This window comes from Manacus candei, unplaced genomic scaffold, assembly GCF_025592945.1.
Source record: "Manacus candei isolate 608988 ecotype Guabito, Panama unplaced genomic scaffold, ASM2559294v1 h1tg000047l, whole genome shotgun sequence".
NCBI classification, from domain to species: domain Eukaryota; kingdom Metazoa; phylum Chordata; class Aves; order Passeriformes; family Pipridae; genus Manacus; species Manacus candei.
Window position 1 is genome coordinate 4,206,764 of NW_026138095.1, and position 21,775 is coordinate 4,228,538.

The 21,775-nt window shown below is 48.0% G+C and overlaps 1 protein-coding gene across 2 annotated transcripts in view; it reads left to right on the forward strand.

Moving 5' to 3' along the window:
• COPRS (coordinator of PRMT5 and differentiation stimulator) overlaps nucleotides 1-20,015 on the forward strand; it is a 138,437-nt gene extending 118,422 nt beyond the window's left edge. Inside the window, exons 5-6 of one of the 2 annotated variants that reach the window (XR_007906342.1) lie at nucleotides 19,043-19,298; nucleotides 19,906-20,015. The gene's annotated coding sequence lies outside the window, so the exon portion shown is untranslated. Of the gene's footprint in view, nucleotides 1-19,042; nucleotides 19,299-19,502; nucleotides 19,545-19,905 lie in introns of those variants that run through there. The other variant, XR_007906343.1, reaches the window with a different exon arrangement.
• Nucleotides 20,016-21,775: the final 1,760 nt, after the last annotated feature.

Here is a 21,775-nt window from a genome sequence, read left to right on the forward strand (position 1 = left end):
TGGGCTGGAGAAGACAGGTCATCTGTCATTTAATGCTTGTTTGTCTGGCCCTGCTGACTACAACAAAATGCTTTTGTCTTACCAGGGAAGCCTGAGCAGGCCCATCCTGTGAACTTTAGGGATCTGGGTGCAGGTGGAGGACGGGAAGGCAGCCCAGCCCTTCCCCAGCTGTGGTCCCTGCAGGAGCCACTGCTGTGCTGCTGCCCCGGGGGATGTTGCCTCTTTCTACCCTGTAACAAACACAGTAACTCAGAAGTCTCCTGTAGAGGTGTGGTAACTCTGTGTAACTCTGGTGTATAAAATCAGGACAGCTCAAACCCCCTTGTGCAGCTCCAATCCCTTGGTGGCTTTAGTCGAGCACTCACACCAGACTGCTGCCTTTTTTTTTCAGTGTTTCCTGGGGAAAAAAAAGTATCCAAAACTCTGCTAAAGGGAATTATATTTTCGGTTGAACCAAACATTTAATATTATTTTGAAATAGTCTTCCCAGCCTGGGATCCTGTTTGGTTTGGTTGCAGAAAGCCTGTCAAATAGTAAGCTGGAAATTTGGGAATTTTCAAAGGGAGGTAGAGACAAGCAACTGCTGCATGTGTTCAGGGCAGTCTTAGTTCCTGCTTAGTTCTCCAAGCATCTCAGTGGGGAGGGTTAACAGGGATCAGGAGGTGTCAGCCCTGTGCCAGGTAGTGGATTTGAGCCTGCAAGGGCACCCACTTTTGTGATTTTACCATACATTTTGTTACAGTTGTTTTTCAAAGCTCTGGTTCCTCATATCCTGTAATTATGTGAGAGTTTCAGAATTCTTTAAAGCTGAAGGTAAAATTGACAACTTTTGTGATTGTGCAGAATAGCTTAAAAACAACCAAAAAGTATTAAAAGGAAGAAGGGCGAAGAGAGGAAACGCAAAATTATGTTCCTTTGAGATCTCCAGATTTGTAAGGCAAACTCATGATTTTGTGGCCTAGGACAGGACTGTTAAGTGCTTGGTGTTGGCAATGCTGTGTTTATTTTCCGGGCTTGGATTTCTGCATGGATTTATACACGTTATGAAAAATACAGTATTTTATGTTATTTTTTAAAAGGAAGCAGATTGCTTGGTTGGATGATCTCCAAACCAGACTGTAACATACAATAAAAATTCTATAGTGCACTGTAACAAGCTACAATAGGCTGAGATGTTACTTTACCAGCACACAAAACAGGCACATTACGGAGGGAGAGAATTATAAGGTATATTGTTTGTGTTCATGGCCAGAAAGAGGAAGGAAAAAAATATACCCTGTGTGTGTAAACTGCATATTGAAATTACAGAACAAAATTTAATTAGATCTTTATAAATAAAATCCACATATGCTGATTTATGATATATTTCTTTCTCAGCCTTTGAAATGATGGCTGCCTGTGCTTTGAAAACCAGTCATTTGCAGACAGCAGGTCTGTAATTCCCAAACTGGCACAACCAGAAGTTTGTGGATTTGAGTCTGGCAAATGCCAGTCCCAGTATCTGTTTCAGAGGCACAGGCTGGGATTCCCAGTGGAGGGGGCAGGGGAAGCACGCTGCAAAAGGCAGCTGGAACCTTTTCTTTCTTTTTTATTTTTTTTTCCAAATGTGTAATTATAAAGATTAAGTCACTTGTTCATTAAAAAAAACCCCAAACAACACTAATGTAATACATAATTATAACCAAAGAGAAAATGTGTGGTCTTTGTAGGCTCCATCTAAACGTCCCCTTCCCTAGAGGAAACTCTTCGTGCTATATTTGCAAAAAATATGTGATTAGTGCCCAAATCATGAGTGAGAACTAAAAGCAACTGGAACACAGCCCTTTCTCAAGGACTGGATCAGGACTGGATCAAGCCCTAATTAAACACACCTAAGAAAGGCAAGATTGAGGTGCTTTTGCTCACAGTAATGAAGCATCAATGTCCCTCCATTGCTTTGCTGTTCCATGGTACTGACAGCGAGTGAGTCTGACTCCCAGTCCTGAAGAGGAGTTTATTTAATGCCTTACAGAGTTTTGTTTGTGTGTTATGGAGCCCTCCCGTCCCAGGGCGAGCTTTCCTCTCTGAGTAAACAGGTAGAGGCTGAGTGAGACAGCTCTTCCAAAGTGGGGCTGTCAGTGGGGGATGGCTCTGTCTCTGTGACTCTGCAAACAGCCGCCACGGCGCTTCTCACCAACACATTCCAGCAGTGCTGGAGACTTGTCACGCAGGGAGCAAACACCGAGGGGAGCGAAGGAAGCATTTACAATTTGCTGCCATGAAAGGAGACGAGATAAATCAATAGGAACTAAATTAGCACAGCCAGCGGCCCTCACACCTCCTTTGGAGACTCTATTAAAATCCGTGGCCTAGAATTTGCAGGAGGGATTATGTGCGTGAAGGGTGAGTCAAGATTTTAGAGTGAGCTAATGCAAGTGACACCCACTTCTCAAACTGCCTCTGAAAACACTTACTGCCAGCGTGTGCTGCCAAAGACAAGAGTTCTAGTGAGTATTTGCTGGCTGTCATTGGCCTCAGATAAATCCGTTGGGAGGGGAATAGTGGAGGAGTCAATCAGAAGATAACACTGAGTAAAGCTCAGTTGCATAACACAACAAGAAGTCAAATTTAACCAAAGCTGAACATATGTCTGAGTACCAGGGGCACAGTCAGAAGTGTGATGGCTCAGTCAGAATCTAAAGAGAGTCATATTTGAGAACGACACACAGGAACAAGATCTGACAAATACCTCGTGTGATTGAGTTGGTTGTGTTGTTGTGCTGCTCTTGGGTGACCTTTTTAATTCAACTGAAATGATATCTGTCCTGGGCGTTTGCAGAACGTTGTAGATTGGTGACAGCATCCCACTGATTTGCTGAGGTACAAGAAGACTTGCTAAAAGCCAAGTTGAGGTAAATATTTCCCTGCAGAAATCTGTCTGTTGGTACAGTGAGTGCAGCATTTGCAGGAAGCATCCGGGCGTGTGTGTTCAGCTGATCCACTGATCAGGGAATCTCAGGCACTGGGGTTGCTGTAGAAGCACAGAGCAGGCTCAGATCTCCAGGGTCATGTGTATTGTAGAGTTGATCCCTGTGTGTGTGACAAAAGCCCAGCAATTGCTACTCCCAACTTGGCTGCTGGATATCCAGGAACCCTAGACAAGCAGTTGCTTATCTCTGCTTCCCTTTGAAAATTCCGACTTTTCAGCGGATGTATGAAGTCCTCTACTTCTGCTGTGCACCATTTGTATGGGAAAAAAAAAAGAAGTATCCAGGAAAACCTGAACACATGGCAGCTCTGGGCAAAGAAAATACCACTGTCAGCACGCTCAGTCTTGGCACCTTCAGCAGAATTCCCTTTTTTCCTGGTACTGACAGCAGCATTCTGGTGAAGCCCTCGGGACTTGCAGGGGAGGAAGAGCTGGATCAGGGCTGGCTGCACAGCAGTGGATTTTTCAGCTCTGCTCTTTCCCAGAGCTTCCCAAGGAAGTCAGTACATGCAGGCACTGGCTCTGTGGAAAGGGTGGAGAGCTCAGTCACTATCCCAGCGCCTGCCAGGGGAACTGCAGGGACAAACTAGTCTGGTCCTGCACCAGCTTGGCAGCCGTTTGCAGAGGAACACAAGCTTCCTGCAGGAGCAGAAAGGCACCACTCAGCAGCTACAAGACAAAGTTGTCAAAGCAGCTACAGAGTGGGGGGTTCTGCCAGACTTGGTGGGATTCTTCAGCTGCATTTACCTTTCTAAGTGTGTTGAGTCCTTCACCTGGGAGATGCTATAAAAACACAAGGCATTAATAGCACAGAATATACAATAAAAAGCTAAACAATGCAAACCACATGCAATTTAAGTGGGAAGAGAATTGTGTGCATGCTCTCTGCAATCGCCTGGGCCCTAAGATGGAGTAAATTGCCGAGTAAAGGCTGTGGAATACGGATCATGATCTTGAATTTCACTGCAAAACTGTCAGGGCAGTGATCTGACCAACATTATAAAATGTGAGAAGTGATTTTAGGAGCCTCTGTTTTGATGAGAGGGATTTTGGAATTGCCTTTCAAAGGTCGGCTGCACAGCGTTTTCAGAGGATCAGGCGCCAGGATTGCTCTTCTCTTTTGTAAACCCCCTGATGTTTCTTGTGTGCTGGCACTGCACCTCGCTGGGGGAGACTTTGTTTCACAATGGGATATTTGGGCACTGTGGTAATGGGAACTGGGAAAAACTCAGAAGGGCTTTCGTGCTGAATCACAGCTTATCTTCTCTGCACAGCACAAGGGAGGATTCCAGATCTTTTCTTCTGCTTCTTACCTTCAAGAGATTTATGGCAAACATCTTCTAAGAAGATCCCAGGGAAAGAAATGTCCATCCTCTCTGTATTTTCTGTCTTGCCTGCAACATCTGGGAGATAATTCACCTGTAGGTGGTTAGTCAGGCTGACTGTGCTGTGGCTGGCAATGCCACCCAGATCCCTGGGCACCACCCCAGTGTGCTCTGTGCTGCCCATACAGACCTGGATTTTGCAGAGCAAGAGCTAAAACCCAAAAGATAGGCTTGCAAAGTTTCTGTAGTGGATTGCTGGTGGAAAAACTTGTCATTGCCCAGTGCTTGTGCACGGGACAGCTCTTGAAACCAGAGTATTCTGGAGTGCAGAGTCTCTCTGATCCATTTTGGGGGACCTTGGGACTGCATGGGAGGTACAGATGAGAATTTTGCTCAGGCAAAGCCTTTGTGGTTGTACTTAAAAATGATCATTAGATATGTTTAATGGGGAACAGATTTTCCCTTCTCCCTGTGTGGTTTGGTGGGGTCGGGAGAGCCTGTGGTGCTGGCACTCTGCCTGGGGTGAGCGGAAAGGACCTCGCAGGGCTTCACTCAGGGCTCGGGGTCCTGCAGGTCTGGACCTTCTCCCCACTCCAGCCACCTGTCCCTCACATCTGGTTCAGTGACAGGGCCTGCTTGTGGACCAGACACTGCCCAAACAGAGGGGCTGATTTCCCATCCCAGCAGAAAAGTGCTTTCGGGAGGAGAGCTGGGGGGCACAGGGTGGCTGTTCCAGCCCCGTGGAGCACTGCAGAGGAGATCCTGGAGGGAATGGCCAGGGGAGGTGCTGCCGTGGGAAGGGCCCAGGTGCCTGGCCCCGAGCCCAGCCTTGGGGAGCACGGGGCAGTTACCTGTGGGATCAGGAGAGGAGGGTGGCAGGAGCTCCACGGGCTGTGCCACACGGGAAGCTGCCTGTGCTCAGCCTCCCCCAGCACCTCTGCAGTGCTGGGCTGGACAAGGATTTGAACGTGCCTTTAAAGACTTGCCTGCAGTGCCCTTGCTGAGGGAAAGGTGTTCTGAGGAACACCAGTCTCATGCCATGTTTCATCCAGGGCACAAACCACCAAAAGGGGAGGGGACTTCATTAGGGCTAGAAAACACTGATTTAGGAAATTTCAGATTCCCAGGGACAGCTGCAGAGCTTTCAAACGGCTCCAGGGTAGGCTTGCAGAAATTCAGACAGACACGAGGGGAGAGGGGAGGGCGGGCAGGGCCCGGGAGCCCCTGTCCCCTTCCCCTGTCCCCTGTCCCCGGGGCTGCTGTGCCGGGGGAGGCACGGGAGCTGCGGGGCCCGGCCGTGCCTGTGCTCGGGCCATGGCTCAGCTCCAGCCCTCCAAGCTTCTCCTTGGCGCTCGGCGAGGTCACTCTGCGGCTCCCCTGCACCCCCACTCGTTATTAATGGCACACCTGGTGCCAAGAAGGATCCTTTCCATTCTTAATCTGTGATTAACAAGGTTGTTAAAGTCATTCTCAGCTCCGCTGAAACCGAGCAGAATTTTATGTGACATAGTGCAGTGGGTAAAGGCTCTGTTTGAAGTAGTCTTTAATCTTAGTTCTAGGATTAAATCATATGTAAACAGTCACATTTTATCAGCTTGGCTACAGAGTAATATATTTGTTAGTCTAATTTTAGCAACTTGCAGGTAATTCAATATTATTTGAAAGAGGTTATATAGGAGTGAGCAGGTCTAATTTTCCACCGGTAGAACAAGGAAAGGAATCCTCTGGTCCTGCAAAAGGCCTTGCCTGTTATGGATAGCTCATGGATTTTAGAAAAGCTATTCCAAATGTGTGAAAAAGCAGCGTGACTGCATGTGGGGCTTTGCAGGACCAAGGCCTGCCATTGTGTTTTTTTGGCAGTGCTGTTTGACATTGCAGTACATTTTTGTAAGTGCTCGTGTTGCATCTATTTTTACTGCGTTGTGTAATTAGACTTTTAGGACAGAGCTGTAACTACTGAACATTGGGAATCCCAGTGGAAGAGATAAGCTGTATTTTCCTTAGAACTAGAGGAGGATGTAACTGTGGTACCTCTGTGGCAACTTCATGGACATTCGAAGGTGGGGAGTGATCCTTGTGAACATAATTATTAGATTAGCCTTTACTGTAGCACTTGATTTTTCCTACTGGAAAAATGTTTTTACACTGGAAATCTGAAAGATGTTCCCACGGGCAGTCTGATGTGCAGGATATGGAACTGTTTGCACGAAGGCATTTCAATATGATTTCTCAGTGAGCTTGGATATGGTTTTATTGCTGCCTGGTGCTAACAGCTGAAGTAGGTTACAGGAGAAAAGGGGTTGAAAGTTGATTGGCAGTGAGTGATTGTACCTGAAATTGAGCTCTGGCCAGGAATATTTGACAAGTCAAGACTCTCCTCTCCTTACAGCACCCGGCATTTCCAGGTGATTTTGATGGGACTAGGGGGCTCTCAAAGGCTCTATTTCCTATTCTTTTCCTATTAGACTTTGTAGGGTCTAACTGCAAATGGCCTGTGCCTGCCTTAGCTCCCATTTAAAAGGCCTTACTGTGTCAGAGGGGAATTTCACCCATAAGTGCCGAGCTTTTGTTTTCCTATTGGGAAATTCAGGCTGAGTAAATGCCAAAAAAAAGCTTAAAATTTCCCCCTGCTTTTCTGCCCAGCCTCTTGAATGTTTGAGTATTGGTGTCCAGATCAGTATGAACTCACACTGGTAGCTGAGATTTCCCCTTAAAGGATCAAAGCTGTGTGGTGTAAAGCAGGAATGCCTTTATTTGGGTAAAATTGATCTAAAAATTACAGCAGTTGTGGAGTTCCTGGCCATACACATCCCAGTCCTTCACAGAGGCAATGCTTGCAGGAAACATTCCTGCTTTTTTTGCAGCTGATTGAAGATATCTCATTATCTGCCTGACTGGCATATCTGCACTTGGTGAGGATTTGAGTTTAAAACAATTTAAGGAATACTCTGAACTCGTAACCTGCCAGGACTCTCACTGGGTTTGTGTGCTTGGGAAATCTGGATACCAGGGCAGGAAAGGCAAATATGAGAAGAATAATGCGACTCAATCGACTGTGAAATCCTTGTAGGAACAGGTGTAATTGGGATCATAAACATTTGTGAGATGTTTTACTGCCAGCTTTAATCCCTGCAGAGGGGAGTATTTAGGAGTAGGAGAGCGAATGTGGAAGTGACTTCAAAGGCTGAGGTCAAAGGTGAGGAACACGAACCTCGGGTCTGGCCAACGAGCAGCTGAGCACTGAGGGGTCTGTGGCTCTCCTTGGTCCATCATTCTGCTCCAGGTTGGTGCACCTGTGATTCCAGGAGTCCCCAGTGGGGATCCTTAGGGTGGTGGTCGCCCCAGCCACTGTCCTCCCCAGCATGACCTTGTGTTTTCCCATTAGTCCCCTTTCTTTAACAGGGTAACACAAACTGTGTAACAAATCAAACAAAAGCCAGGAGGGGAGAAACTGAAGAGCAGAATTTTGCAGCTGTGGCTGCACTGTCTGTGCTAGGGAAAGGGGTGCTGGGCTGGGGTGGCTCTTTGTGGAGGGGGCACTGAGAAAACAGAAGAAAAAGGTCATATTTCCTCCTGCCTCATGGAGGGCACAGAGCTTTCCCTCAGTGAATGCACAGGAAATGTAAAAGCAGGCAAGGGGCTGAGAACTGCGTAAGGAGGTTTGGTAGGGCCTGAAAGTCCTTCCTGTGCTCAGGGCCAACGTCAGGAGCAAAATGCCATTTGTGTTCCACGGGAGCTCAGGTTTGCACAGCCCCTTGCAAAGGCCTCTGTGCCGGGAGAATTCTTCCCAGTGCCATTAAGGAAACACAACTCATTGGTGATTTCAAAGAGAGAAAACAAGAAGCTGTAAAGACAAGCATGTAGGAAGTGCTATTGAGTGATAAGGAAGCCACGAGGGTAAATCAAAGCCTGGAGGAGGAAGGATATGAAGGGGCACACAAGTATAAATCTTTCTGAACCGATGGAGGAGCTGGTGGGGCCTTCAGAGGGATGTGAATGGAGAGTCAGTGGCTGGGGTTGCTGAGGAGCTGAATGAATTCCTTGACTTGATAAGCAAGGGAGAGCAGCTAAAGGTCACATAGTCTATGGAGAACAGGGGAACACAGTGGTTTTCTATGTGGGGAGACAGAGAAGGCATATTATTTAAAAGTTTCATGTGTGTAACCCAAGCAGACAGTTGGGAAATTAAAACTATTAAAATTGACAAGTCACCAATTTTAGATTAACTGCAACCTACAATTCCTGGACTTGGTTTCTGGCCTTGGTGTTTGAGAGGTCCCTGGGAGAGCAGTGGTGTCTGAGGAAGGAGACACAGAAAGCATTGTCTCCTTATTTAAGAAAAAAAAAAGAAATCAAGCAAGTTGTAGAGAAAATAAAGTAGATATTACTAAAGGGCAAGCAGCAAGCAATGCTGGAGAGCCATTTGGTAGCCAGTGGAGTGGCCCTCAATACCCAGTGGTCACATTTCTGATACCTGTACATTAAAAAGGCCGAATGGGCATTAAAGTAGCACTGGCTACCACAAAGGTCTGGTTTTGGAGACAAAGGTCTGGTTTTGGAGAGAGCTGTGAGGTGTTGTTGCAGTACTGACTGAGCAGTGCAGTGCCTGGGACTGCACAGGTTCCCTCAGAGCAGCCTGCACACCAACAGCTTCCCAATTCCCCAGTTCCAGAGAAAACAGCAAACACATTCCAGTCCTAATGTCATGAATTTTTAGACTTTAAGAGTTAAAGATTTTAGAGTTCAAGTGCCAATAATCTACTGTGTTTTACATCCACTCTGTGCTACTTGTCACCAGCAGAGCAGTGGCAGACAACAAGCTTGGTCAAACTGGTGCTTCCAGCTGCCCTGATCCCTTGGGATAACACTCCCGCCACACTGAGACATGGGATGTGGCAGGATGGAGCTCTGTGCTCAGATGTCTTCATCATGGTCAGAACTATTGCACCATGGACTTGATTGGATGGTGGGTCTGAGCCTGACAGACCCTCTTTCTCCCACATGCAGTGGGATCCCATCCTGTAGATGCTGTGCTGACAGCACAGGACCCTTGTCGGGTTATTTTAGCTAAGCCACTGTTTCCCAACCTTAATTTTGGGAGCTCTAAACATTTGGCACTGCAGGTTTGAACCTTTTTACAGCAAACCCAAGCCCATTGACTCTCTCTTTGCTCGTGTAAATCCTTAGAAGCTTTTCCCAGACCTATAGGAAGAGTCTGTGTGCCCAAAGGGACCACTGGTTAATGAAGCGATTGCTGCTCAGAGCCTTTGATTTTCATAAGCTGTGTGAAGATGGAGAGAAGCAAAGGGAGAAGGATCCAGTACCACAAGCTCTTCTCACCTTCAAGAAACCAGGAATACTCTCTCTTTAGAGGAGAATTTCAATAGAGTTCCTAAGACTCATGTCCCACTAAAGAGCAGAGGCACAAGGCTCCTCTTGTGAGGTGTCAAGTTACCCAGGAGACAGACTGAGCAACTGAGAAATGTTGCAAGTTTTTGGAAAAGAGATTTATATATAAATGTGTTACGGGAAAAAACATCTCTGGTAATACACATGGTAATTCTTCTGTCTGACTTTGTTTGCTATCTTTCTTTCTTTATTGTTTTCGAAGATTTAAAGGAATTTAATTAAAAAGGCAGTTTAACTACCCTCTTCTTTCCAGATAACAAACACTAAAATAAAATGAAGTGAAATACTGGAGAGCCTGCTTTATACCCCTTTTAAAACTGAACACAAAAGCCAAATGAGATCATCGGGTTTATCGGGCAAGCTGTTTCCAAGAAAGATGGGGAAGCTCTTCTGCCACTGCACAAGGAACAGCTGAACTTTCACCTCAGAAGTCATGGTCAGTTCTCATCATCCGTCCTTGGGGAGGATAAATCCAAAGTGGAGCTCAGAAGGGGGTGGGGACAATGGGTGATGCTCACAAGGAGTGACCAGAGGAGTGTGGGTCGTTCGGCGCAGGAGAGCCGGAGCGAGGGCGCTGCTTTCTGTGGGTGCCGCAGAAGGAAGGATGTTGTAGAAATAAAAGGAAATCTTCGGTTGACAAAATGATTATGAACTGCCATGCCCCACACAAGATTGGAATGAGGAGGTGCTCCCGGGTCTCCCGGGGCGGGAGCAGGGAGCACAGCCCGGTGTCAGATGTCTGTCTGAGCCTCTGACCAGCGAGAAGGTCTCCATCTAAATCAACAAGAGCTCTCCAGACTTCGAACCATGGCGGGAGGGTATTTTTAGAAGCCAATCAATCAGTGGTGACTGTTCAAGTTCAGACAAGTCAAACACAGCCTGCAAAGTTACACAGAAGCACTGTGTGTCCTGGAAGGGTTGGTGAGCCTGCTTATCCAACAAGCTGTGCCAAATCCATGAGCTACCAGAGCTGAGTTCTTTTTAGAGAGACAGCTATAAGAAGTGTAAACAGATTGTGGATTGTAAAACACACACTTTTTTAATTGAAGCAATAAATTGCAGTTTGGGCTTCCAGAGAAACCTTCTTTCGAGGTGCTAAAATTGTTTTCCAAACCTGAACAAAGCTCTCGGTTGAGGGTTTTTCATCTTGGCCTTTTTTGCAGGTGAGGAAATTGAGACACAGAAGCATTTAGGGGCTATCAGGGTCCCACAGTATCTCTGAAGAATCCAGCTTGTCTCCAGGCATGTGCTGCACTGCAACAGGGCTGGAAGAAGAAAACAACCACCTGTGCCCTGGCATTGCCCTTCACACTGCTCAGCTGAAACAGCAGTGATGGGGTTGGGTCAGCCTTGGTCCAACTGCCAGAGCCAAGAGGGTGACATTTTGGGGGTTCTGCTACAAGGCAGCAGCATCTGAGGCCCTTGTAGATCCTTCTTCAAAGAACAGGAGCTGGAGTTCACTAACACTGAGCACAAGGAAGAGCTGCTCCTTGCAGGATGCTCAGGATGCTATTCTAGTGTGTGTGGATGAAATAATATGATAATAATGAATCATCTCCATGAAAAATGCCAGCAAAGCCTGGACTCAGGCTGAACCTCTAAAACCAGACACCAACAAGTCAGTACCCAGATTAGAAAATGCTGATGTTCTGATTTTCAAAATCTCAGTTTATTTAGCTTGAAGATGGGCCTGGTGTTTTCTGTTGTCACTGACCATGGAGAAAGGAACCTGTGGCTCTTCTGTGCTGCTTCTTGTCCTTCCCTCCATCACTGCAGAGCTCCTCACTGGAGGCTTTACACAGCTGCACAAAATGTAGTGCACGATCTCATTCTCAGATTGGGCTGAACTCATATGTTCAGTGCCAGCTGGAGTTTTGCTGATGCGTCAGAAATATATTTTTAGGAAGGTTTCTCTATAATTATTACATTATAGCTACTGCTGGGTAGCTCAGAGTATAGTAAACAATTGCCACACTTGTTAGAGGTCATGAATACAGACAAACATTCCTCCCTGTGAGGTCTGCTGTTAAATAATAACTGCTCGTTTCATGGTGTAGGGGGAGTGAATGCCCTCGAAGGGACGTGCTGACGTTGCCCAAGCCAGTGATCCAGTTCCTGTCATTTACACCCCTCTCTCCAAACTGCTCCACCAGGGAACAATGGATGTGCCGAGGGACAGCGCTCGCCCTGCTGCACCTCCTCTTGTGCCTGGATCCTCCTGCTGTTTCCTCCCTTGCCCATTTTGCAGTGGCACTCAGGCACCCTCCTCACCTGGACTTGGGGGTGAGGGGCAAGGTGAGTGAGGAAAGCTGTGAATGTGACAGCTGTGCAGGGCCCAGCTCCAGCAGGATTGGCAGGAGACGTTCAGGCACACTGAGGTTGTTAAGGAACATTTTCATGACCAGCAGGTCTAATGAGCAGCGTTCACCCCTGTGGCGTCTCCTCTGTCTGGTGTGCAGGGAGCCTTTTCCTCAGGGAATACTAATGGTGTCTGTACCCTCATCTGTCCCCTCCAGAGCACCTCTGGGAGCCTCAGAGCTCTGAGAGATCCTCTCCTCTGCCATGTTGAAATTGTCTGACACGTTCAAGAACTACTCACACACACACAAACACACAGAGAGTGATCATACGTAAAACTTTGTTTCCTTAGGAATTCCAGGCTTTAGAACAGTCACCTCTCCGTTTGCCCAAACAGAACGTGCAGTTGTGGTTTTCATGGTGCACAAGAAATGTGAGGATGCAGCTGTGCCTCAGATCAGTTAATAAAACGGGCAGATTAAAGATCCCAGGGCCTCAGGAGTCCTGTATCAAGGCCAAACAGAAACCAGGAAATCTGACTGAGCTGCAAAAGCTGGGCTAGAGCAGCGAGCACCAGCCTGGGGAGGTGACAGACGTGTCATCTCTGACGTCGCTTAGTCCCTCCCTGTGGTGTTGGTGGGATCTGACCTTTATTATATGGTCAAAAGAAAATGATGGAAAAACATGACAAGTGTAAGAACTCAGTCAGAAAGGGGCTCAGCAGGGATGTGTAGGGGCTGTTTGCAGCATTTCAAAGTCTTTCTAGAGCCACTTGCTGGAGGGAAAGAGGAGACGACATCTTCCATGTTGCTGCAGGCAGCAACTCTTGGTCAACGCCACTAAAAGCACAGCCAGGCTGCATGTGGTGGGCAAAGACAATCAGAACTGTGCTTTAACTGTTGTCTGACTGACATGGGCAGTGATCCCTAGGGATGGCATCCCTAGTCTTGCTCCCCAGCAGAGCTGGCAGTGAGGCAGAGCCGCTGCAGAGCCCAGGGGCTGTGTGGTGCCAGCTGGGCTGCTGTGGCACACCAGGGGTTAGGCTGAGACTAACCTGAGGCTAAACCCTGAGGAGAGGTGATGGTGTGAAACAGGCCTTGAGGTTTGCAAAGGACTGCAGAGGTGGAGGAGAAGCAGCCATGAACAAGCAGTGGAAGAGCTGAAACGCATCGAATGAGCCACAGCAGCATAGGAAGGTGTGCTGTGAGGTGAATTAGGATTGGAAGATGACCAGTTAATGCCAGCATCTGTGACAATCCAGTCAGTGATGGCAGCCTGGGAGGCTGACTCAGGTCCCAGCTGCTGCCACTGGAGTGGTGACATCTCCATTGCCAGTGTTTGCTCCCCGTGTGTCACTCTCTGCGCCTGCTGCCATCCAGGGGGTTGGGGACAGATGGCACATGATCTGCAAACCTGGAGAGGGAAAATGCAGTGGGATACAGAGTTCTCTTTAATGTTGGTTTATATAGATGGGAGAGGGATATGAAGCTGAAGATGAACACTTGTTGCCTCTGGGGAGATTTCACTGAAGCAAAACTCTGACAGGAGCTTCGGTTTTGGGAGCTCAGTACTTCTGAATTGTCACCTTGCACCAGAGTGACATATCTGCTCCCACTTCTGCCCTCAGCAGCCACCCTGGCACTGGGGAAGGAGCCAGCCTTGGACACAGGTCTGACACTTCCCAGATCTGATGTGTGGTGACCACTGGGCCCTCCACCCCTTCAAACACTCTCCATATTCACGGAGAAGAGGATGATTGAAGGAGGGAATGGCAGTCTCCATACTCAGCCCCCTGGCTTTTTTTGGTTTGCATTGCAAACTCCATGTTGTTTTAATGTAGTTCCTTATATTTAATGCGTTTTTATTGCTTTCTCTAATAACACTGACTGAGCACTAAGAGCCAAATTAAACAAGCCGTGCCAATAAGCCAAACATTTCACTCCAACCAGCAAAGAGGATGCCTCTTACCCCTACTCAAGCTTAGACATGTGGATGAAGGACCTCACTGCTCATCGGGGAGAACAAAGCAGAAGCTGCTGTGGTGCAGGGCAGAGCTGGGCAGAGCTGGGCAGTGTCCCTGGAGCAGGTCTGAGGCTGCCCTGGGCTCCCTTCCCACACGTGCTGCTGTTATCACCCTGGGACTCGGGCTGGAAGTCGGACAAGGTAAAGGCTGGTTGTTCTCAAGGTCGTAACGTGGCATCTTGGTCTCATGGGCTTTATCAAGCTGGGTCTTGTTTTCCTGTGGCTGTAAGCACCTCCAAACCCCTCTGACTTCAGTGGGAGCTGAAGTTCATGTTCTGCATTGCTGAAAGCCTTTCCATGCAATTAAAAGACAACCCCAAACCTCCTCCCCTGGTGCTGATCAGTGGTGTGGTGTTGACGTAAGTGGAGTTTCACTTACACCAGCTGGGTAGCTGGCATTTTCATCAGACTTTTTTTCTAATTCCCTCTGTCTTTTGCACAATATTCCTGAAGGTTTTTTTCTCTGTTTGCTCTTCCCCAACACGCCCCAGCCTTCATCTCTGTCCTCTTAGCGCTGCTTCCTGTTGTTTTCTGTGATCTCCCTTGTTCCATCTTTCTTCTCTTCTCTAGTTTCCTCCCTTTCATTTTAGCCCTTTTTTGTTCACACTAGCTCAGCCCATCCTCCCCAGGGGGAAGCATATCTCTTTCATTCCCCCGTCTCTGTTTCCCTCCCAGCCCCACAGCTGTTCCCTCTCTTTCCCATTCCTTCAGGCCCCTCTCCTGCTCACAGCACCATCCACTGCCTTCTCTTTTTCCTTTCCCTGTCCAGCCCCTTTCCTCCATCACTGGAGGTCAACAAGAGAAAAACAGAAAATGAACCAGGAGGGGGATGTTATAGCCAAGAATGATTTTGCCTGCGAGATGCCAAGTATTGTCTCACCAGGGTTAGTCCAGGCTGCTTTCATCTGGCTGGGCAAGCTGAACCCACCAGGCTCGAGCACTGACACAGCTTATGGTGTTTCAGGCCACACAATCTGTCATTACACCTGAGAAATTCCAGCTTGGAAGCCCAAAGCTCTGCAGTGGGGATGAGGTGGAATGTACACTTCATTTCCAACTTCCTTCCCTCCCTCCCTCCCACCATGTGCTGCACTTTCCCAGCTAAGCACCAGCATCTGTAGCCGCCGCTGTCTGTGCTCTGGCCCATGTAATTGTGTGTTCTCTAGTTCTGCTCAGTCACAAGTAATCACAGAGCTGCAATCTCAGCTGGGACAGAAAATGATCTAACAAGTTGGCTCGTGTGTGATTACAGAAGATACATTCTGCCACGAATTCGTTCTGCCACCGTTTTGTGCTCCTGAGTGGAAGGCCCTGGGGGAACGGCCGAACACGAGAGGGGGAGGCTGGTGTGTGGCACAGGTCTGTCTGTCGGCCTGGGGGAATTAAACACAGCTTCCAGTGCAGAGAGCTTCTCACTCTAGAGGGAGTTGGGCTGCACTGTGTTATCTGCCTCAGAAACCATCTGACCTGCCTCAGGCATCTCTTTATGGATGTAGGGAATTATCGACTCTGGAGAGGGAACCTGATCTGTCAGCAGGTGAGTGAAAACCAAATGCACCCACGGCCACCCGCGTGCAGCCAGAAGGACTGAGACCCCAGAGCTGCCTTTTCACTCCCTCCCCGGCTGTGACTGCATCTCCTGCCCCTTCCCCCTCTCCCTGTAATCCCTGACTCAGGCTTTGCCTTCTGCAGCAACAAAGAAAATGTCATCAAAACCCTCCTTACACTGCTGCAGCGGGAGGCTGCGATAGCCACAGTCACGGCTGGGGAATGAGCAGAGCAGTGCCGACTGTCTGTGCCATTATTGTTCTCTGCTGCAAGCTGGAAGCAACTGAGAGAACTCACAGTCCTTCTGGAATGATCCCCCCAGGACCTGGGCAAACCTTCAGTGTTGTGGGGTGTGCACACTAGTCGGGCCTGGCAGTTTGATGCGTGACGATGCCGGCAGAATCACCTGGATCCAGGGGCAATATCCAGCCCTTCCACAGTGATTACTCACAGTGATCGACATCCCCACTGTGTTTGAAAAAACAAGTAAAGAAACAAAGGAAGGGAATATGTGACCTTGCAGGGCCAATGCAGGGTGTGCTGAAAGGGAAAACAATGTGGTGATTGCCCCCTGGTCAGACCCTCCTGGGGACAGTTAAACAACTCCTTAGAGGGCTCCCCTTGTCAGGGTTTGGGACAGTCAGAGGGTGTTTCCTCTGGGAGCAGAGATCTGCTCTCACAGGTTCCCTCTCTCCAACCCTGATTCAGAGCACTCTGGTACCTCAGCGTGTCACAGATGCCACAGGTGATGACTTTGAGATGCCCTCCAGCGTTTTCAGGGGTGAGTACACACAGAAGTGAAATGAAAAAAACCTCAAAGATCACTATGAGCTGGTGTTACCCCTTCCTAATGGAGGTGATGGAATTAAAAAGTTAAGTTATGCCATGCAAACCGTCCATCTCTGAACATACCATAACATCCCTCTGCCAAGCTTTGTGGCCCATGAAAATGCCCACTCTGCTCACAGTATTTGTTTCAGCTTTTGATAAATCATCTGTTACAGCCTGTTGAACATTTTAAAGCATTTCTTGCTAATGGCTTTTTACAATGTGGTTTAAGGAATGTTGTTATTAATAAATGTAACTGCACTGAATAGTAATTTGATAAAGATGAAAGAGGCATTTATAGATTCCACTTCCCTTTCAGCTGTTGCTAGGAATTTTCATTCCTTCAGAATATATTGAGTTTAATCTTGATTTCTTTTTGTTAAAACCAGGCTATTATATTCTGAGTCTATAAAGAGAATATGAGGGGGGTTGGACCAGTTGTGAAGTCCCCTGTGGTGGTGAAAACCCAGTTCTTCTCAGCACATCAGAGAGGTTTCCTTGCTGTGAGAGGAAGCCAGACTGGCCCAGGTGTCCCATAGAGCACTAGTGGAAAAGTGTAAAGGCAGTTTGGCACAGCTGGGGGAAGGGTTTTTTGAAAGATGATTAATCAATCTTAATATTGATGGAAACATGAAAAGCAAATAATTTGTCCATGCTTGATAGCCAATTTTTACCAATGGGCTGCTCTCCACCACACTTTCATTGCAGTGACTGAAGTGCTTCGTTGTGTATAAATTAATTAGGGACTTGCATCCCAGCACTGAACAGTGAGTGATTGGCTCCAGTGAAACAGGAAATGTGGAATGTCTAAGGGCTGGTATCTGCCACAAAAATGGCTCTGTAAACACTTGTGGTACACAATAATAGGAAGCACTGTGAGTTATGTTGGGAGTGCATCATAAAATTATCATAGGGCTAAACAAGGGCAATTGTGAGGAGGAATGTTAGCAGAAAAAATGGGAACCGTTTTCTGAGAAGAGAACTTTGCTTTATTAGCAGAGACTGATGTCTTGAGCACAGGAGACAGGTATTAATCATGGGAAAGGATTTGTTTGCAAAATTAGCAGAAAGCTGGTTCTCTTGACAAATGAGAAAAAAATTTATTTCCTTTTTCTGGATTGAACATCCAGTTAAAGATCTGTCACATCCACATGCAGAACCAGAAGAAGCAAAGGCAGCATGAAGCTGGAGAGGGCTGAGAGGAGGATTCTGCTCCTGCCTCTCTCAGTTCCTGCGATGTGACATTGTACAGCTCCTTCTGTGTTCTGTGGCTCTTCCACAGCTCCCACCCTCTGTGTGTTTTCTTTGTTAGCTCTTTTCAAGAGCAGAGGATTTCTCATCCCCTGTGTTAGTGCTGCGTGTAACTGCTCCAGATGCTATGGTGATATCATCAGACTAATAGCTCGTCTGCCACCCAGCTCATTCCCTCCGCTCATTCTTCTGCCAGGCTGCACAGCCTTGTGAATAGGCAGCTAAGAGATCACTCTATAAAGCACTAATATGGATCTGCCTCTTATAAATCAGGGGCAAGTTCAATGAAATTCAGCAGGAATAAAATGGATACTTGTTATAGAGGAACCAGGACGTTCTGTACAAAATACACAAACAGTGCTTACAATAAAGTTTATAATTCGAGACAAGGAAATGGTGTGAGATCTCGGCTACGTCTTGCACTAGAATCCTCTCTGGGGATGACTGCTTCACATTATAATAGTTCTATTTTTCTGGACCACTTTCCTTGCAGAGCAGGCTATAAATAATCATTATTGGTATTGCAAGGAGGCAGTGGGTTCCTGAACAACCATGACTGAATTCTTAATTTGTCAGTTACTGATACAATGCATCTGTTTTTCTAATTATTTTAATGACGTTTTATATGCAAAGGAAAGAATACAAAATTACTTAGGGCTTTGGGTTGGGGTTTTTTTTTCTAAATTCCCAGAGTAATTGGAGGACAGCTGGACAGCCTACCTGTGGCTGCCTGTGTGCTTGTAAATCCTGGGTCTGGGTGGTGACATTGAGGGGTGTTCCGTGTGTAGGGTTGAGCACTGTCAGCCCTTCGCCCCCAGCTACTCTGCAGACAATACCAATATGTTACCAGCATCCCACGGGGCACATCTTATTACTGGAGGAGGATTCTCAGCAATGAAAATGCAGTTTTATCCTTCTCAAAGTGCCCCTTGCCAAAGTCAGCCAGGCATCCAGAAGCACTTACTCTGAGTGAGGCGCTGTTAATATTCCCTAATTCACTCCGTGTGAGGCAGACACAGGCTTTCCTGGGACTTCAGCTTCCATCATGGCCAGGAGTTGCTACCTCCGTTTCCTTGGGCCCAGCCATGCCTTCATGGACATCCAGGGCCTGACGGCTCTAATTTCACTGAATTCAGTGGACCTACAAGATCAAGGATTGCTGCAGGAGAGGGGTGAGTCAAGCCTGTGGCAGAGTCCCCCCGGCTTCAGTGGGCAGGGCTGTGGTCCCTGTCCTGTAGGTCTGGAGAGCAGGGTGCTCTCATGACACTGTTCTCAGGGGCCCAGCTCAGTCAGTCCTAAAGGAGGGAGCACAGCTCCCTGACCTGGGATGCTGGATGCTGATGGGTAGCCCAAAACATAGTTGTGGCCAAACTGAGCTTATTTCCTCTTGCAGATCCAGCCCAAAGAGCTCCTGATGCAGTCCTGCTCCTCCTCTGCCTCTCCCCAAAGGAATGCAGGTCTTGACCACACACACTGCCTGTACAGGACCTCTGCCTTGAACTTCGTGCCTCAGGCTTCAGCTTTGTGAGCCCTTAGACGGCCCCTGTGCAGCTGCCTCGGGCCACACACAGTCACAGGTCTCTGCTGGAGCTGAGGGGACAGAGCTGGCACGGGCTGTGTGAACTCCCCTGCTCTGCAGAGTCAAACAGGTGAGCACAACCCCCTGAGCACTGTGGCTCAGCACTGGCCTTGAGCAGGGGGTGTGTGTGCAGCTGGCCTGGTCACAGGAGGCAGAGGTGACCTGCAACCCCTCCTCAGCTCCGCACACAGCACCAACAGCCTTGTCCTGCAGTGCTGGCAGGGCTGTGCTCACTGTGGGACAGGCTGTGTTTCTGGTTTGGTGTCCCCCATAGGTGATGTGCTAAAGTCTGGGATTGCCAGAGTCAGACCCACCACAAACTGAGAACAACACTGTGGAACATCGGTGTCTCCCTGCCCTGAGCAATCCTAGCTGGAAAGGCTTTCCAGGACAAATGGAAATGTGGCCCCTGGACTTGTTATTACTATTACTAAAAAGCCTCAGGCATCCAGGCTCTGGCCTGTTTGGCCAGTTTTTCTGTGTTTTTGAGGATGCTCTGCTCCTTTTCACTCGAAAGCAAAAGCAGCTTTGTGCCCAACAGGCAATAGAGTTTTCTCCTGTTCTTTGTTGGGCTCCTCCACTGCCTTCCCCTGCAAAGGGGGAGCAAAGGGTTGGTGCAGCCTGTGGGTTTAACTGGACACCACCCCTTTAATGTGGAGTTGTGTTTTTCTCTCAAGGCCAAAAATAAATGCTACTGAAGGACTAAACAGACGTGAAAAGAAGGCTTGGACACTTGGAAGACAAGACTGCTTTGTGTTTCCCAAAGCAAAGAGCCTGTTCACAAGGAGGTTACTTTTTTAGACAAACACGAGTCCTGTGACCCTGCCAAGGTCAGTAGGTGCCCAGCAGAGCAATGGGCAGTCAAATCAGACATGCTCTGGGAGAGGGGCATATTTTTCTTCAACTGCAGAGTATTTTCAAGTATATTCATGGAAAGGAGAAAAATTTGCTTTTCTCTGTCATTCCATCTCTTTCTACGGGGCTTGAACATGCACCAGTTTGCCAGTGGAAGAGCTCCCATCTGTGCAGGATGGCAGCACGGCCTCAGTGCTGTCTGTGGTGGTGTCACTCACGCTGTGCTGCTGCTGTCCTGCAGCTCAGAAAGCAGGTGAAACAAGGATGTGTCCATGGGCAGGATCCCAGAGCGGGTCTCAAGGGAGCAGGGAAAGTCAGTGGGTGGGTGACTGACTGCTGAGCTTCAAATCCCACTCTGAGTACAGGTAACCTACCTGAGAGTGATGTTTAAAGGTGCTCAGGTTTGTGAAGTGTTCTGAGGGCTTGGCTCCTCTTTTCTAACACTGGCCTGTATGGCCAGTCTCAGCTAAGCCCGTCCTAAGTGTGTCTGGGACAGGTCAGTCCACAGCCTGGATTGTGCTTTGCTTTCTTCAAGAAACTAGACAAAATTCAAAGCAAATAGCTTGGCACAGGCACCTGGCATTCAGGTGAGCAAGGTTTGACTGCTGCAGTGATCTCAGTGGGCTTAGGAAGCTTTGTACTTCACCTCCGTGCACTTAACTCATACAGTGGAGTATCTTCTGAAGTGTTATCTTTAGGCTCTTTATGTCTCAGTTGTCCTTAAATGAAAATCTAGTTAATCCTGAGAAGGGTTACAGTGCCTCACACACACAAGAAAGGCAAGTGAAGTTCTTTCAGTCTCTAAAGTGCTGAGCTCTGAGTCATCCAGAGCCTCTGAAGACCCTGGTTAAGAAAGAGGAGCTTTTAAAGGTACCTCATTAGGGCTGAATCTCCAGCACTGTCTGTAGTCACACACCAAACATTCATCTCAAAAAGGACAAATGTTGGGAAATTAAGGGAACTAGTGAGTGGAACCAAGGCACTGAGGAGCTGAGGAGTTGAATGTGATGGAAACTGGATTCCAAAACTCGTTGGAACATGCAGGAGGATGAACCCTGAAGGGAAACACTCCGAAACCAGTGGGATAAATAAGCAGCCCCAAACACATGCGGAATCAGGCAAGGGCTGGGCAGAAGGTGTGGGCAGCAATGGGCTGTTCAGTTCCCGTGCAGCCAGGGACGAGACCAGATATCTGGAGGGGAGCACTGCAGGGGAGGCCTCCCTGCCTTGCTCCTTGCTGGAGCCCATCACCCTCCCACAGGGCTGATGGAACTGCTCGTGCAGCAGGTCCTGAAGAGCGGCTGTGCCGGTGACGTGCTCAGCCCTGCAGTTCCCCACCTGCTTTAGGAGCTGCTCTGTCATCTTTGCCACGAGGGTGGCACTGGAGCAGAGCAGTGGGGCAAGACTGGAGGCACTGTTTGCCTCAGTCATCCCATTTTAATTTGCTGAGGTCAGAAAACGTAGGGGTAGAATGAGAAATGTCAGTAGTGAAGTTGTGAATCAGACTTTGAAGAGGAAATGAAACAGATGGCAGAAGGTTTCAGCTCGATAAATACAGAAGAGGAAAAGAGGAGAAATGTGGTCATTATGTAGTGAGAACGGGGTTGAGATTAGACCAGGCTACACATGGTCCAAAATGAACTAAAACCACTTTGCCTGCATTTTCAGTAGAGGTGATCATATTGAACAGTG